The following is an 18,302-nucleotide window of genomic DNA, read 5'->3' as shown; positions in this document are numbered from 1 at the left end:
AGGAGAAATTGTGAGAAAAGAGAGATCAATTTAGAGGGTTGTTATAATTCAGTACAGCGATAGTAACTAGGAACAAGGTAGAAGCAGGAAAGGTGAAAAAACATAATCACATTGGATATATTTGGAAGGCAAAATTAATGGTATTTGTTGATTAACTGAATATAAAGTTAAGTGAAAAAGTTTAATGAGGGAGATAGAGGATAACTAAGAATTTTGACTTAAAAATTAGACAAATTGAATTGTTATTACCTAAGGTAGGAAGCTTTGGTGGAAGGAAGGGCAGATTTAGCAGCTTGTGTTGGGGCATAAGGTCAGAAGTATAGTTTTGAACATGTTAATTCTCTCTATATATTACAATACAAATAGATTCCTCAATTGTCTTTACAAATCTCAACTTCGAGCCAAGAGCTGAGCTAGGAATTATCAGCCTAGAGGTGATATTTAAAGGTAGAAGACCAGATAAGAACACCAAATCAGAATGTGCAAATAAAGATGAGAATACATTCATGGTTTGAGTCTGGACACGTAATAATTAGAGGTTGGAGAGATTAAAGTACGCTGGAAAAAAAGACTGAGAAGGAATGCAATGAGGTAGGAGAAAAACCAGTAGAATGTGGTGCTTTGGAAGCCAAGTAAAGAAAATATCTCGAGAAAGTGGGAGATGCCATTAAATCAAATGCGTTTTTTAGGTTAAATAAGATTGGACCACGTGGAATTTCTGTTATTGCAGGTCTAACATGGTCAAAATCAGCAGTTTCTCATGGTTCAATCTAAGTAAGATGAGGACAGAGAACTAGTCATTAGTTTTAAAAACAGGAAGCTTGAAAAGAGCAGTTTGGAGTGGATATTTGGAACTAAAGCTTTATTTGAATGGATTTAAGAAAGAATATGAGAAGGGGATTGGAACGTGTGAATAACACCATTTTTATTACTATTATACTTTAAGTTTTAGGGTACATGTACACAACATGCAGGTTTGTTACATATGTATACATGTGCCATGTTGGTGTGCTGCACCCTTGAGCTCTGTTCTAAGGAAATATGGTAAAATAGGTTGGGTCCTACTGGTAACAGTCCAGGACTGGGATGTGCCAGTATCAGACATCTAAAAACTCAGCGTTTGCTTGGATTTCTATTTGTTTTCTCCCCTGACACAAGTTGATGAGTGGATTTATTTATTTATTTTTCCAAACATGAGACCAATATCTTTTATAGGCTACGAAAGAGCAACATCAATCAGGTGAGTGGCACAAAGAATTAGAATCTTAGTCATACAAAGAGAGTCCCATTTCCCTGCAAAGACTCCTGTCAGCTGCAACATTTTGAAGCATATTAATATCAAGCCCTGAATATGTGTCTTGTTTTAAATACTGTAGTATAGGGCAATTCATCAGCCCTTTTGGAAATAATGATGCAAATTTGAAGTCAGGCATATTTTAAAGAAGAAGTGCTCTTCAGTTTTTTGTTTTTTGTTTTTTTTTTTTTTAGAATTTTTGCTTCCTAAGAACAAGGGACTGATAGTCAATACAAATCAGCCAGATTCAGAAGTGGGGCAATAAGCATAGTGTACAGGATGGTGTGTATTAGGTCTGATTATGCCTCTTAAATATATTCTGATATTCTCATAACTTCTCTGCAACTGAGCAGTAGCATTCATGCTGCTGTTTTATTTCTCATAGTGTCCAAAAAAGAAATCCACCAAAAAGAAAAAACCAAACAGATCTTTAAATAAAGAGAATAAAGAGGAGAGTTTTATCCAGTCTTTGATTTTTAAAATTTCAAATAGCAAAAGATCTGTTACATTATAATATCATATCCCAAATAGAAATTTAGATAATTTTAGCCAGGTAAAAGAGATTTTGAATGTTTTATATTCCTTCTTATTTGTAGTATCAACAGGTCAAGAGGTAAGTGTACTCTAAAGCCAAATTTAAAGATCTAAAATTATTCATTGTTTCTTTTTGCTGCTTATTATTCCTAATAAATAATAACTAACAAGGATATGGTAATTTTGATTTTGCTGAGAAAGACAAGCTGTCTTATGACAATGAAAATATGCTTGTAATAGTAACTAAAATAAAAATCCTAATATTCCTTAATCTACACTATTGAAAAATAAAATAATAAAATTAAAATAAAAGATCCTAAAACTATCAGGGACCTTAGAAATAGTTTTACTAAACCACCTCTCTTCAAAAATTAGAAAAATGAAATTTGAGGATAGTAACAAACATATCAAGGTAACACTGGTATGACTTGCAAAAAGTGGCTAGAGAACTCTGCTTTCCTATTCACTAGCCCTGTGTCTCTTTGCTTATGAAATGCAGGCTTTCCTCAGTATTATGAAGGTAAGAGGCTAGTACACTGGCTTCTCTGGCTTCTTAAATAGTGCAATATATGAGGGATATAAAGAAATCTAACACATTCTTTACTGGAACTAGATAGAAACCTCTTGTGAACCCTTAAGTGGAATGAGTGAAATAAGCAATTATCCTAGCTGTTGCAGCAGAAGGAAGAAAGAATGAAATTGACCTAAGTTATCTATTTAAAAAGAGAAGAAAAACTGGAATGAGAAGAAACCTAGCATCATGGTTCAACCAAGAGTTAATATTTGTATCATTTCAGAAAAATGTAATCATTATCTGTTGTAGATGACTTTTTGCTTCATGTGACGGTTCTTACATTGCGGTCAATAAATAAAAGTTGTGCTGACAGAAAGCTCGTGTGGTAGATCATGTAATTTACAAGAGACTGAAATATATCATAATACTGCATCTAGTACTTAACCAAGAGCTTCAACAACACATAAATCTTACCTTACTTTGACACAATCATAGAGTCTTGTTTCATACTAGGCTTTTCAATTGTAGCTGAGCATTCAAGATTGCTCTTGTAATAAGTACCATTTTTCTCCCCCATTTCTCCCTTTGCCCAAAGAAATGGAATCTGGAAAGTGCTAAAACAATTGAAGCCTCCAGGAAATTGTCTTGAAACCAGAAACCAGCAGGAAATTGTTCTGAATACCCTATAGGCAACATCCAAAGTATTGTTTAAAACATATTCCTTTGTAATAACTGTCACTATTTTTTAATAAGTGCAATAGTATTCATATTCGAGCTACTGAACTCTGTGCATAGATGTTGGACTGTAGTGTAATATCATCATAAAAGCTCCAGCACAGGGAGAATTGAACTTTTTATGGGATAAGGAATTTATCTTCACAGCATGTTTAGGATCATCATTGAATATTGCAACTGTCATTAAAAGCCTGCTTAGTGTCTGTACCGGAAAAAAATTCTACTGAAATCCTGATTCCTTTAAAAATTATCTAAAGATATTTTTGAGGAAATGCTTTTTGCTCTATTTATTTCCCACTCCATTAAGTTTTTGCACTGATTATAATTTGTTTTTCTAACAAGCATCTTTAGCACTGCTCCTTACTACGATAGCCTCTTGTAGAGTTGCTGAAACTGCTCTTTAGAGTTTGAAATTTTTTTCTCACATAAATAAAGAGATAAACAGTATTCACCAAGCCCTTTTGAAAATATAACATGCTACCCTCATTTTATTTGATTCTGTAGTTAAATTGGTTAAGCTCATATGTAGTCTTCTCTTTTCAAGTCTTACATTTTACAGTAGGCTGAGCTCATGGGATTGCCCTTTCTATAGCATCTTCAGGTTGCCATTCTCCAGATGGAATTTTCTCTCCAGTCTTTTAAACAGCACACCATAATCACACGTTTTGCTCTTTTATGTAGCTTTGCTCTGCATCTGCAATCTGGTGCCTACTTTGCCTCTCTTTACAACACCTAAGGGTGAATGTGCCTTTGAGCAATAACTCCCAATGTACTTTATGCCGGGATACTACATAAATGAAAGGAAGTATAAATGCATGAAGAACAGGAAAGAAAATAATATATCTACCTCAAGTATAAAAGACAGGCATGTTTTATATAACCATTTCCATATTGCTATTACCATTTCTACATTATGGAAATGTATATTTACATTATCCATGGGGCAAACTGAGAACATGAAAATTAGTGTTTTTCCCCGGTGCCTCCTGTTTTTAAATGAAATAATAAATGAAATCGTGTTTTCAGAGCCTGTTTTCTCGTTCTATTCAAAATATCACTCTTTTTCATAGTGCATATAATGTCAGTATTTTAAAAATTGTTCTTTATGTAATCGTAGTTTTTATATTTAATATTATTTTTCAGGTTTTTAAGAGAGATATATATGTATTATAAAACTTAGAAAATATAGGGAAGACAATAAAACTCATCTGTAATCTTGGACCATTTTTACTTTTATATAATACTCAAGATGAATACATTTAATAAAATTCTGAGGCTATTAGGTACATTGTTTTGTAATCTATTGTTTTCCCATAGCATATCATAAGTTCTTTCCTACATTATTATTTTTTCTTTTTTTAATATCTATCCATGGGGCTTTATACAACTAACAGTAAATCTTGGTATCCATTAAGACAAGCATCCTCGCTTTTTTCTTTTTATTATTATTATTATTATACTTTAAGTTAGTTCTAGGGTACATGTGCACATGCAGGTTTGTTACATATGTATACATGTGCCATGTTGGTGTGCTGCACCCATTAACTCGTCATTTACATTAGGTATGTCTCCGAATGCTGTTCCTCCCTCCTCCCCCCACCCCACGTCAGGCCCTGGTGTGTGACGTTCCCCACCCTCTGTCCAAATGTTCTCATTGTTCAATTCCCACCTACGAGTGAGAACATGTGGTGTTTATTTTTCTGTAGTCTTCCATCATGTTCGGGTTTGTTTTCAATTTGTTACTAATACAAATAATTTTGTGTTAAAAGTCACGTGCTTAAAAAAATTCCAGTGCTTAAATTTTTGTGTAAATCTGTTTCTTTAAGTTTGTTGATAAATTGTAAACTTAAAAAACTTTATTATCGAGTCTATTTTTTTTCATTCTAATTTTGTCTTTGTTTTACTACATTGTGTCAAAATATAAAAATGTAGGAAAACAGGAAATGCTTGATATCTATAAAAAACTTTCCTCTTATGGAGAGTAATGTCTATCTAGTTCAACTCCTCATTGATTGCTTAGAACTAGGGGTATTGGGAATTCAACAGACTATGCCGAAGTAACATTAGATGGTCACCAATCACCTTGTAAGAGGGTTCGGTTACTGACAGAAATTTGAGGTTTCTTGAATGCCTAGAAAAGTAGGGAAGCTAATTTGGATTACAGAGTAATTGCTCTGGAGAATAGAGGAGTCAGTGAATCTTGTGGCCAAATAAGAAAGGGAAAAAAAAGAGAGAGAGAGACCTAGGGTGCTAGAAGGATGAATTGCTATAAATAAGATTACTGACACTGAGTGCAGGTATAGAGGCGGAGAGGAAACAGCAAAGAAAAGAATGTGGAAAGTTAAAATGTGCCTAAAACAGTAAAAGAAATACTCCTTAAAGTAAGGTATCTTGAACCTTAAGGTAAAGGCATCTTGAAAAACAGACATATATTTTGATGATGATGATCAGAAGAACTCTGGACTAGAGGCTGAAGTCCTCCTATGCTTGGCAAGTTTCTGAGAGGCAGACGACCCCTGTCTACACAGAAGAAACATACGTTAAGTAATTATAATATCAAAGGATGAAATCCAGAGAAGACAAAATATGTGATAAAACACCAAAATCTTCCTCATACTTACAGATCTACATATATATTTTCCCTTTGCTTTATAGTTATGAAAAATGTTGCTACAAAGCAGAGGAAAATTTAAATAAATGTTAATAAGTGTAAATCATCAATTGCAGCTCTGAATGGAGAACACAAAAGCAAACATAACAACTTGAGTGAAGAGACCATCCGGCATTCTAATGTGAGAACCTGACAGGAAATGAAGGTGAATCAGAAACTGAGAAAACTTAAATAAGAAATAAAAGGGAAAAAAGCCCTCTTAGAAACAAAGATGAAATATAAGAATTTCAATGGAAAATAAGCACAACAGAAAACATGGTAGGGAGATAGAGATTGCATACGAAATGAACAAATGAAAGGAAATAGAATTACAAAAAAGCAAAATAAAAAAACGAGAAAACAATAGCCATTGGAGATATGATATCTGTAATATTGGAGTAGTCCAGAAGAAAAAACTAGAAAAATAAATTATAGTCACTTTAAAAATTATAAAACTGAACTTAAATAACTGGAAGGAAATGGTATTTTCCAGGGAGAGTTGTTGTACACACAACCCACATAATTAATACAAGAATACAAAGTAGGCTGGGCTCAGATATATCCACAGAAATATTCAATTAAAATAAATCCAGAATATTTAGTAAAAACACGTTAAAAATACATACACGGTAAGTCAGTGAAGACGGTATAGTAGAAGTATCAGGAATCTGTATTTCCACCTGGCCAATAATTATATTGGCAGAACTTTTCTGAAGTGACTATTTTGGAACTCTGGAACTTATTTGAACACTTGCAGCTTCCAGGGGAAAGCATTGCTTATATGTTGCTGTTAATTTCAGTCCACTTCTACTATTAGCATGATTGCTATCCATCCTTCATCCTATATCCCCTTGGAAGGCAGCTGTGGGGATGGCAATCACATATTTGCCATGGATTGATGGAGCCAGGGTGAGAAATACAGATGTTGTCCTCCAAATCTCAGGATCCCAAGTTCTGCTTGTGAATTGATGCTTCTAATTGCTGATGTCAAGCAGATTGACTGCCATGTGACTAAAAATGGATCCAAGACCTAAACTTTAGAGCTGAAACTATATTTACGAATATGACACCAAAAAGCACAGGCAAAGCAACAAATTCAAAAATAGACAAATTAGACTTTATCAAAAATAAAAACTTTTGTGCATCAAAATACACTATCATAAAAATGAAGACTACCTACCTACAGACTAAATGTGAGAAAATATTTGCAAATTATTTATTTGATAAGCGTTTAACACCCAGAATATATAACCATCTCCTACAACTCAACAACAAAAACAGAACAAATGACCCAGTCAAAATGGACAAAGATTGCTACCACAAACATACAAAATATCATAAGAGGCTAAAATGAACAATTATAGCAACAAACTGGATAACCTAGAGGAAAATGATATATTCCTAGAAACGTATAACGTACCAAGACTGAATCATGAGGCTGGGTTGCGGTGGCTCACGCCTGTGATCCCAGCACTTTGGGAGGCCAAGGGGGGTAGATCACTTGAGGTCAGGAGTTTGAGACCAGCCTGGCCAACGTGGTGAAACCCAACTCTACTAAAAATACAAAAAATTAGCTAGGTGTGGCAGCACATGCCTGTAATCCCAGCTACTCGGGAGGCCGAGGTGGGAGAATCATTTGAACCTGGAAGGCAGAGGTTGCAGTGAGCCGAGATTGGGCCACTGCACTCCAGCCTGGGCAACAGAGTGAGACCCTGTCTAAAAAAACAAAAAACAAACAAACAAAAAAAACCTGAATCATGAGGACGTATAAACAGTAATTAAAAAGTCTGTTATCAAAGCAAAGTTCAGGACCAGATGATATCATGACTAAATTCTACCAAATATTTAAAATTCTACCAAATTCTAAATGCTACCTGATATTTAAAAAATACAAGTACCTATCAAACTCTTCTAATGACTCAAGAAAATAGAATACTTCCAAATTCATTTTACAAGGCCAGCATTACCCTGATATCAAAATGAGGCAAAGATACTGCAAGAAAAGAAAATTATAGGCCAATGTCCCTAATAAACATATATGCAAAAATCCTCAACAAAATACTAGAAAAATTAATTCAATAGCACATAAAAAATTCACAATGATATAATAGGATTTATCCCTGGAACGCAAAGATGACTGAACAACTGTTAAATTAAGTTTAGCCTAAAGCTGCCTCCTTACATATACATTTGGCCAAAGGGCTTCTTCATACATATTTAACTATAACCTAACTGGGTGTGTAAACAGACTTCAAACTATTCTTGTAACAAGGAGCGGAATCTCAGCTAATCACAGCGGCTGAGTTTCAGACAGTCACGGGTGGCCACTGTGCCTCATTTCCGTTTTTGGTACATCACTTTCCCTTTGTGTTCATAAATGTTATTAAACCATGTGGCAGCCCCAGAATTGCTCTGGAACTATTCTAGTTCTGGTGGCTCCCTGATTTGCAAATCTCTTTGCTCAATTACTCTTAATTTAATTTGTCTATTTTTTTAAGTAATACATAAGCCTATAAATGTTATACAACACATTAATAGAACTAAAGACTAAAACTATGTGTTTGTTCTAATAGATGCAAATAAAACATTTGGCAAAATTCAACAGCCTTTCGTGGTATAACTCAAAACAAGTATATCAACACCATAAAGCCTACATATGACAAATCCACAGCTAACATTATATTCTACAGTGAAAACCTGAAAGCTTTTCATCCAAAGTCTGAGACAAGACAAGGATGCCCACATGTTCCACCCTAATTCAACATTGTAGTGGAAGTTATAGTCAGAGCGATTAGGCAAAAAAAGAAAGAAAATCATCAAGAATAAAAAAGGAAGTTGTCTTCCTTTAGCTGATAGCATGATCTAATATATAGAAAACACCAAACACTCCACCAAAAAGCTATTTAGAATTGATTAATTCAGTAAAGTTGCAGGATACAAAATCATACAAAATTCAGTAGCACTTCTATATACTAACAATAAACTATCTGAAAAAAATTAGGAAAGTGATTCCATTTATTATAATAGCATCAAAAATTATAAAATGCTTAGAAAGAAATATAACCAATGAAGTGAAAGACCTATATATTTGAAAACTATACAATATTGATAAAGAAAACACAAATAAGTGGAAAAATATACTGTGTTCATGGATTCAAAGTATTAATATCATCAAAATATTCATACTACCCAAAGTGATATACAGATTTAATGGAATATCTATCAAGTTTCTATGACACTTTTCACAGAAATGGAAAAACAATCTTAAAATTTACAACTACAAAAGACCCTATACACAATCTAGAGCAAAAAGAAAAAAGTTGGAGGCATCACACTACCTGAGGTCAAAATATAAGACAAAGGTATAATAGTCAAAACAGCATGATATCGATATAAAAACAAATAGACTGATGTAACAGATTCTAGAAATAAACCTATGCATTTGTAGATAATACATTTTTTGACATAGCTATAAATAACACAAAGAAGAGATAGATGGTCTTTTCAATGATGTTAGAGAAATTGGATATCCACATGCAAAAAATGAAATTGGATCCTTATGTGACACCATATACTAAAATAAACTGAAAATGAATTAAATACTTAGTAAGACCTGAAAACATACAACTAGTGGAAGAAAACATAGGGAAAATGCTCTATGACATCAGTCTAGGCAATTTTTTTTTTTATGTAACCTTAAAAGCATGGAAACAGAAGCAAACTCAACAAATGGGTTTACATCAAACTAAAAATGCTTTAGCACAGCAACGGAAGCAATTAAGAGTGAAGAAAAAGACCTCTAAATTGGGAGAATATATTTGACAACCATATATCTGATGAGGGTCTAATATCCAAAAAAATAAACAATAAACTAAATTAAGAAACTCACAGCAAGAAAAGAAATAAACTGATTAAAAAGTGGGAAAAGAACTTGAATAGACATATTTCAAAAGGAGACATACAAATGATTGACAGAAACATAAAAAATTCTCTACATCACAAAGTATCAGGAAATTACAAAATAAAAGAATAATGTACTAATATCTCACATCTGTTAGAATGGCTATTACCAACAAGACAACAGATAAGTGTTGAAGATGTGGAAAAAAGGAAACCTTGTTCATTGTTGATGGCAATGTAAATTAGTACAGCCATTATGAAAAACAGTACAGAGTTTTTTTCAAAAAACAGAAAATAATATTAACATTTGATTGAGCAATTCAAAAAAATTGAAATCTGCATGTTGAAGAGATATCTGCACTGCTACGTGTATTACAATGTAATTCATAAGGGCTGGGCGCGGTGGCTCACACCTGTAATCCCAGCACTTTGGGAGGCCGAGGCAGGCGGATTACCTGAAGTCAGGAGTTTGAGACTAGCCTGGCCAACATGGTGAAACCCTGTCTCTACTAAAAATACAAAATTAGCCAGCCGTGGTGGCACATGCCTCTAATCCCAGCTACTTGGGAGGCTGAGGCAGGAGAATCACTTGAACCCAGGAGGCGAAGGTTGTGGTGAGCTGAGATCATGCCATTGCACTCCAGCCTGGGCAACAAGAGCAAAATTCCATCTCAAAAAAAGTAGAATTCATAATAGTCAAGATATAGAATCAATCTACGTGTTCATCAACAAATGAGTGAATAAAATGTTGTATCTATACACAGTGGAATAGTATTCAGCCTTAAAAAAGAAGGAAATTTTGTTATTTGGAACAATATGAATGAACCTGGAGGATATTATGCTAATTGAAATAAACTGAGCATGGAATGACAAATACTGCATGATCCCACTTACATGTGTAATCTAAAAAATTTTGAACTCATAGAGGTAAAGACCAGAATGATCATTACCAGAGAATGGAGGTGAAGAGTGGGGAATGGAGATATATGGATGAAAGGATGAAAGGATGAAAGTATAATTTTGGTGATATAAAAGGAGTAGGTGTTTGAGATCTATTGAACAGCATGGTGGCTTTAGTTCATAATAATGTCATGTGTGTTTCAAAATTGATAAGAGAGTAGTCGATTTTAAATTGTCACTCCACGCCATTAAAAAAAAGTATGTGACTTGATGGCTATGTTTATAGCTTGACTTAATCATTCCATAATGTATACATGTTCTAAAACATTACATTGCACTCCATAAATACATAAAGTTATTATTTATCAATTAAAGTAAAATTAAACAAATAAGCAAAGGACTTTAACATTTTCCCAAAGATATACAAATGGCCAATAAATGAAAAAGAAATTAGCTCAGCACCATTAGTTATTAGGGAAATCCAAATTAAAGTCATAATGAGATACCACTTCACACCTATTATGAAGATTATAATTTTGAAAAATGAAAAATAGCAAGTGTTGGCAAGGATGTGAAGAAATTAGAACACTCATGTTTTCCTGAGGAGAACTTGAAATGGTACCACCACAGTAGAAAGCAGTTTGGTGGTTTCTCTAAAGATTAAATACAGAATTACACATATTCCTGCAATTCCAGTTCAACATATCTATCCAAAAGTATTGAATGAAGGGGCTCAAACATATTTGTATTCCCAAGTTCACACTAGCATTCTTAACAATAGTCAAAAAGTGGAAATCACTCAAGAGTCCAGCAATATATTAATGGATAAACAAAATGTATGTATATACATACAATGGAATATTTTTGAGCCACAAAAATGAATAAAATTTTGATATATGCAACAACATGGATATACTTTGAAAACATTATGCTTAGTGGAATAATCCAGACAAAAATAACAAATATTGTATGAATCTTCTTGTATGACTTACCTAGAGTAGTCAAAATCATAGTGTCAGAAAGTAGAATAGTCATTATGAAAGCAGAGAGAAAGTGATTGTTTAATGGTTACAAAGATTTTGTGGGGAATGATGAAAACCTTTTGGGTATAAATAGTGAAGATTACACAGCATTGTGAAGATATTTAATGAACAGAATTTTATACTTACAAGTGGTTAAAGTGATGAATATTTTGGCACATATATTTTATCATATTAAAATATGCAAAAAATTATTAGGCCAGATATAAAAACAATATAATAGAATTTAAATCAAGCATATCTGTCATACAAACCATGTAAATAGAATTAATTTACTTTATATGAAATAATTTGCAAATTTTCTCCCAAAGTAAACTCAAGAAACATGACTAAAATTTCTTATTTGTCAATCATTACCTGCACATGTGCACACATACATACAGAGCAAAAGGAATCCAAGCAAATGAACATATTAAAAAAATCAGGGAGATAATATCATAAAAAGAATTTTTTCAAAATTGTTAGGGTGAACATTTTAAGAACTCTGGGAGTTAACCAAAGTCTTCCAGCAATTAAGGAAGTATTTAATTAAGAAAAATGCTGCAACTTGGTAAGAAAAGTGAGTTTTACGGCATTTAACTTGAAATACTCTCATTCTCCTATCTCCAGCTCCACTGTAGCCTTGAAAATCAACAGCCCACCATCATAGTGAGTATTGCAAACCAGTAGAATGGCAGCCTCCAGAGACTGTAAAAGGGGGCTGGAAATCTTTTAATGTCTCACTCTTAGATAATTGTCGTTCTCTGACATTTTTTATAGTTCTCCACAAAATTCCACTTAAAAGGCTGTGTTTATTTGATCTATGATCTCACATACCACAAAAATCCTTTTTACTCAGGAATATATTTCAAAAATAATGAGAATACATTGTTTACATTTCTGGTTTCCTGGGACAATAGATAACAGTTGGGGACAACAACAGGCTATTCAAAACACTTGCTGGTGAAAGATGGGCAATGACATGTTCATATTGTCTTTGAGCAAGCTCTGAGATATTCCTGGAAACAAGGCCATATGTATTTGTATGACTGCGTGCATGCCCAGGACTTTCTGCGTATGAAGAAGTAACAGAGAAGGCACTAAGTTCTCACTTCTGGCTTACTTTGAGACTTGGTGCAAGCAGAAGGTGAAGAATAAAGGACACTTCTCAATTGCCTGGTTGGGTCTTGAAGTCATGCCCAACACAGAGTCCCTTAGCAAAAGATTGGGAAACTTATTGGTTCTAGGCATTCAAGAAAATGTCATCTCAATCATTAGCTGACCACTAAGCTAACCCAGCAGAGACTTTCATGGCTACACCATCCAAAGAAACCCTCCCCTAACCCCAAACAAATGACTGTTAAGTATACTAAATAATTTGAAATGGTTGCTAAATATAAGCTCAGTATATAAAAAATTAATTGTGCATAGTGTATTTCTTTGCACTAGCAATGACTGATTTAAAAATAAAAGCTATAAAACAATGTTACAGTAGAATCAAAGTAAATAAAATACTTAGAAATAAATTTAACGAAAGTGCAAGATATGTACAATGTAAACTACAAAACATATTGAAAGAAATTAAAGATGGCAATTATCCCCAAATTAATTATCTAATTAATCACAGTCATTACCAAAAATTCACCTTATTTTTAAAATTAATGTGATTCCTTTATAACTGACAGATAATTGCACGTATTAGGGAGGGAGAGTGTGATGTTTCCATTCAGTTATACATTTTATAATGATTAAATCAGCATAATTTTACTCATTACTTTGTAAATGTATCATTTCTCTGTGATGATAACATTCAAAATCTTCTTTTCTAGCTATCTTGATATATATACAACACTGTTATTAGCTGTAGTTACCTTACTGTGCAATATAGAACACCAAAACGTATTCTTCCTATTCAACTGTAACTGTGCCTGTTGACCCCACTCTCCTGGTTCCCTCACCCTTCCACAGACTCTGATAACTACTATTCTACTCTCTACTTCTATGACACTAACTTTTTTAGTCTCCAAGTATGAGTGAGATTGTTTGTCTTTCTGTGCCTGACTTTGACTTTTTTCACTTAACATAATGTCCTCTAGCTTTGTCTACATTTTTGCAAATGACCTGATTTTCTTCCCTTTTATGAATGAACAGTATTAAATTCAGTATTCACATTGTGTGTGTGTGCGTGTGTGTATGTATGTATACATGTATTACATTTTCTTTATTCATCTATAGATGGGCATTTAGATTGATTCCATATCTTGGCTATTGTGAATTGCATTGTAGTAAACTTGGGAGTTCAGATACATCTTCCACATACTGATTTCATTTCCTTTGGATATATATGGAGTAATGGATTGCTAGATCATATGGTAGTTCCATTTTCAATTTTTGGGGGGAAGCTCCATACTGTTTTTCATAATGGCTGTATTTATTTACATTCCCATCAACTGTGCATAAGAAATCCTCCTAACTTTTTTAAAAAAGATTGACAAGCTTATTCTCAAATTCCTATGAAAATGCAAAGAAACCAAAGTGACTATAATAATCTTGAAAAAGAACAAATTTGGAAGACTTCTTTCCAATTTCAAAACTTACTACAAAACTAGAGTAACCCAAATGCAGTATTGAAATTAGAATATACATGGATAGCAATGTTTCCATTTTTGAAACATTTTATAGAAATAAACCAACAGATTTATAGTCAATTGATTTTTTACGTGTGCCAAGAAATTCAATGGGCAACCAATATTACAACAAATCTACATTCATAGGAGACAGCTATTTTACCTAGTAGTAGGAATAAGTAGACTTCAAGAGATGTGTTGTTGGAGTAGCAAGAGGTTATAAATTGATGCAAAGAGGGAAAGCCAGATCAATAATAGAGCAATGGCAATAGGGTATAAAACAGTCTCTCTCCTTATCATCATGAGCTCAGAAAAGCAGAGGTACAGAGTCATTTATGCTTAAGAAATACAACTTGAGCTTGTGTCTCTGTATTTTCAGAACAGATCAGGAGAGACATAGGTTTGCATAAGTAGATTAGAGCCTGATTTGGAAGGCTATTCATACTGTGTAGGTATTTCATGTCAATATTAAAAAAGAGAGGGGAAAAGAAAAAGAAAGACAAAACAAGTCACCTATAATTCCAATTTCAACTGAAAGGCAAGTTATATTTGTATCTGAAAACTATTTATCACTAAATAACCTATAATTTTCTCACCCTATGCTTTTGTGCATGCTATTCTCTAAGACTAGAACATATATTATTTTCCTGCTTTGCCATTCTCTTCAACTCTACCTCCCATTATCTTTCACTACGCCAGTTTATATAGGTCTGGGTTAAAATGCTGCCTTCTCTGTGAACCCTTTTCTGACTTCATGCAGTTAATTTCCCCTTTGCTGTGTGCCCACACAGAATGTGTACAGTTTTTCACTTTCACACATATCACCTTGAATTGTAATCTATCTGATTTTTCCTCTAGAAATTCATCTTCTTGAAACAGAGATGACTAGGTCTTAATTACCTCTATATCTTACTGCCTACACTGCCTCTGACATATGAGAGATATTCAACAAGTTTTAGTTGAAAATGTATGAATAAGTATCCCCAGTTAATTGATTCATTGGTTAAGACTATCAGCTACTGCTCAATCTGTGCATAATATGAAGAGAAAAACTTTAATACTGTTACTTCCATGCAACACTAACATAAACAATTGATTATTTTACTTTCATTTAACTTCCTCTACAACTGTTCCAGCCTTCTGTGATCCAGTCATGCCAGCTCTGCATATCATCTGTTTACATGTATCTGATCAAAATATTATTTTTCAGAAATCATTTCCTGGGCATGATTTCTAATATAAGCACTGTGTGGTCTGTGTCTTCTGAAATAAATGGTTGAGGACATTGGCAAGCTTTTGCTGTCAATCTTACAGCTGAAAAAAGATTGGTAAGCTCACCAAAATTTGCACTATAGCTGAGGTAGACTGATTCCATACAATAGGTGGAAAAAAAGTAGCATCAGGTCCAATTGGTTGAGTGTCAAATTTAAGTCCAGGACTTACTTGTTAGGTTTCTGCTTTGATGCTGTCTAACACTGTCAGTAGAGTCTTGAAGCCTGTTACTATTATTTTGTGGCTGTCTAGTTCCCCAGAACAATCAGGCAAGATAAATAAATAAAAGATATCCAAATATGAAAAGTCAAACTATCTCTTTTCGCCGGTGATATGATTCTATACTATATCTAGAAAACCCTAAAAACTCTGCAGAAATGCTTCTAGAACTAATAAACACATTCAGCAAAGTTTCAGGATACAAAACCAATGTACAAAATGAGTTGAATTGCTATATACCAATAATATTCTAGCTAAGAGCCAAATGAAGAACACAGCCGTATTTACAATAGAGAGAAAAAAAAATGAAGTACTTAGAAATACAGCTAACCAAGGAGGTTAAAGATCGCTACAAGGAGATCTACAAAATTCCACTGAAAGAAATAAAAAAAAGATACAAATGTAAGAAGAAACACCCAAGCTCCTGTGTATCAGGACTGAGGCAGATCCAGAAGAATCTATCCAGTGCTTTGGGGATAAGCCAGTTTGATGGAATTCATCGGCATCATAAAATTCATCTTCACTAGCGGAGTAAGAGAACTCTGGGACTGTATTTGGAGACAAGTTCACATGGCTTGGAGAAGTTAGACTGCTATTCGGTGGTGAATGGCCACTGCCTGTACTATTTGGTGTAGGAGTCTTATCCTGTCCCAAGGTAGCCAACACAGGTCCAACTGGTAGGGAAGATGGATGCTGCTGTTTTGACTTACACAACTGAACAGGTTCTGGAAGTAACAATCTGGGAAGGCGTTGTGCTGATCACAGGTTCCAAAGGACTAGGTTGATAGATTGCATCTACAGGATTAATAGTACTTATTCCATCTGCGTGCTTTTCTGCATTACCCTTTAGCAATCTGCAGCAACACAATGCAGTGTTTAGCTGAATCTACTATGCTATTTGTTGTTTCTTTGAGAGTTTCCATTTTCTTTCTCTGTTCATCTTCTTTGTAGTTTTGAAGCTTGTCATCAAAAAACTTTAATTGTTCAATCAAGATTTGTAGGTAATTACATCAGCAGCAGCTCAGGAAATAGTCTAAAACATCCAGATACTAGAGAATCACTTAATTCTTCCATGTCCAATGGAACAAGTGATGCTGACCTTTTTGATTCATATGACAGTAGAGATGATGATGTGTAGGCGGAGTCCGCAGGGAGCACAAGAGCGTTATCATGCATCTGTTGTCACAGGTTAGGCTTGGGATGGATCTTACTAAGGTAGTTCTTCCAAGGTTTATTCTTGAAAGAAGATCTCTTTTAGAAATGTATGCAGACTTTTTGCACACTGGGACCTGTTTGTGTCCATTAGTGACTAGAAGGATCACAAGGATAGAATGGTTCTGGTTGTGAAATCATACCTCTCAGCCTTTCATGCAAGAAGGAAAGGGCCAGTTGCCAAAGAGCCATACAATCCCATTTTGGGCAAGATTTTTCAGTGTCACTGGACACTACCAAATGATACTGAAGAGAACACAAAACTAGTTTCAGAAAGACCAGTTCCCTGGGTTTCCAAAAATACTGTAACATTCGTGGCTGACCAGGTTTCCCATCCTCAACCATTTCAGCCTTTTATGTTGAGTATTTTAACAAGAAGATACAATTCACTGCTCATGTCTGGGCCAAATCAAAATTCCTTGGGATGTCAATTGGTGTTCACAACATAGGGCAGGGCTGTGTCTCATGTCTAGACTATGATGAACATTACATTCTCACATTCCTCAATGGCTATAGAAGGTCTATCCTCACATGGTCCTGGGTGAAATTAGGTGGAGAATGTTGTATTAATTGTTCCAAATAGGCTAGAGTGCAAATATCATCTTCCATACTAAACCCTTCTATGTGGGCAAGAAGCACAAAATTACTGCTGAGAATTTTCTCCAAATGACAAGAAGTCTTTTTGCTCAACTGAAGGGGAATGGAATGGTTTGATGTATGCAAAATATGCAACATGGGAAAATACATCCTTTGCAGATACCAAGAAGTTGCCTGTAATCAAGAAGAAAGTGATGAAGCTAGAAGATCAGAACAAGTAAGAATCCAGCAGCCTTTGGAAGGATGTCACTTTCAACTTAAAAATCAGCAACTGAAGCAAAGCACAGGCTTGAATAAAAGAGCAGAACCCCAAGTAAGGAAAGAGAAGGAAATTCAGTGGGAGACAAGGTTATTTCATAAAGATGTAGAATATTGGGTTTATGATGAACCATTACTGAAATATCTTGGTGCTGCCAAGCATTAAGTTTGAAGATGCAAAGTATATACCTGATGATCAGGGCAGTAGACATAATTCAGCAACAAACAATCTTCCTTTGGGAGAAACCTGTTCACTACCTTCTTATTAGAGTGGTTCCTATCTCAGGGATACTGGACTTTTGGACTCAGATGAACAATTAAACTGCAAAAAACTTCCCTTTTCCCTCTGTGGCAGTTATGATTTTGACTTCAGTCCTGAGAAAAACTTCAGGTTTTGAAAACGAGATAATGTCTGCTCCTTTTCCAAACCCCACACGTTGAAAATCATTTATAAATCCAAACCTGAAACTCTTTACTCTAGTACTGCTATTAAGATATACAACCTGTTTCTTAGTACATATAATCTTGAGATACGTACATGCACACACACACACACACATATATATACACA

At 34.3% G+C, this 18,302-nt stretch overlaps 1 pseudogene; it reads left to right on the top strand.

Moving 5' to 3' along the window:
- LOC100613586 (oxysterol-binding protein-related protein 9-like) overlaps positions 1-18,025 on the top strand; it is a 38,661-nt pseudogene extending 20,636 nt beyond the window's left edge.
- The last annotated feature ends 277 nt before the right edge of the window (positions 18,026-18,302 follow it).

The sequence above is a fragment of the Pan troglodytes genome, chromosome 9 (genome assembly GCF_028858775.2).
Source record: "Pan troglodytes isolate AG18354 chromosome 9, NHGRI_mPanTro3-v2.0_pri, whole genome shotgun sequence".
NCBI classification, from domain to species: Eukaryota; Metazoa; Chordata; class Mammalia; order Primates; family Hominidae; genus Pan; species Pan troglodytes.
Note: the sequence above shows the minus strand (reverse complement) of the source record. Positions and strands in the feature narration are given on the sequence as shown.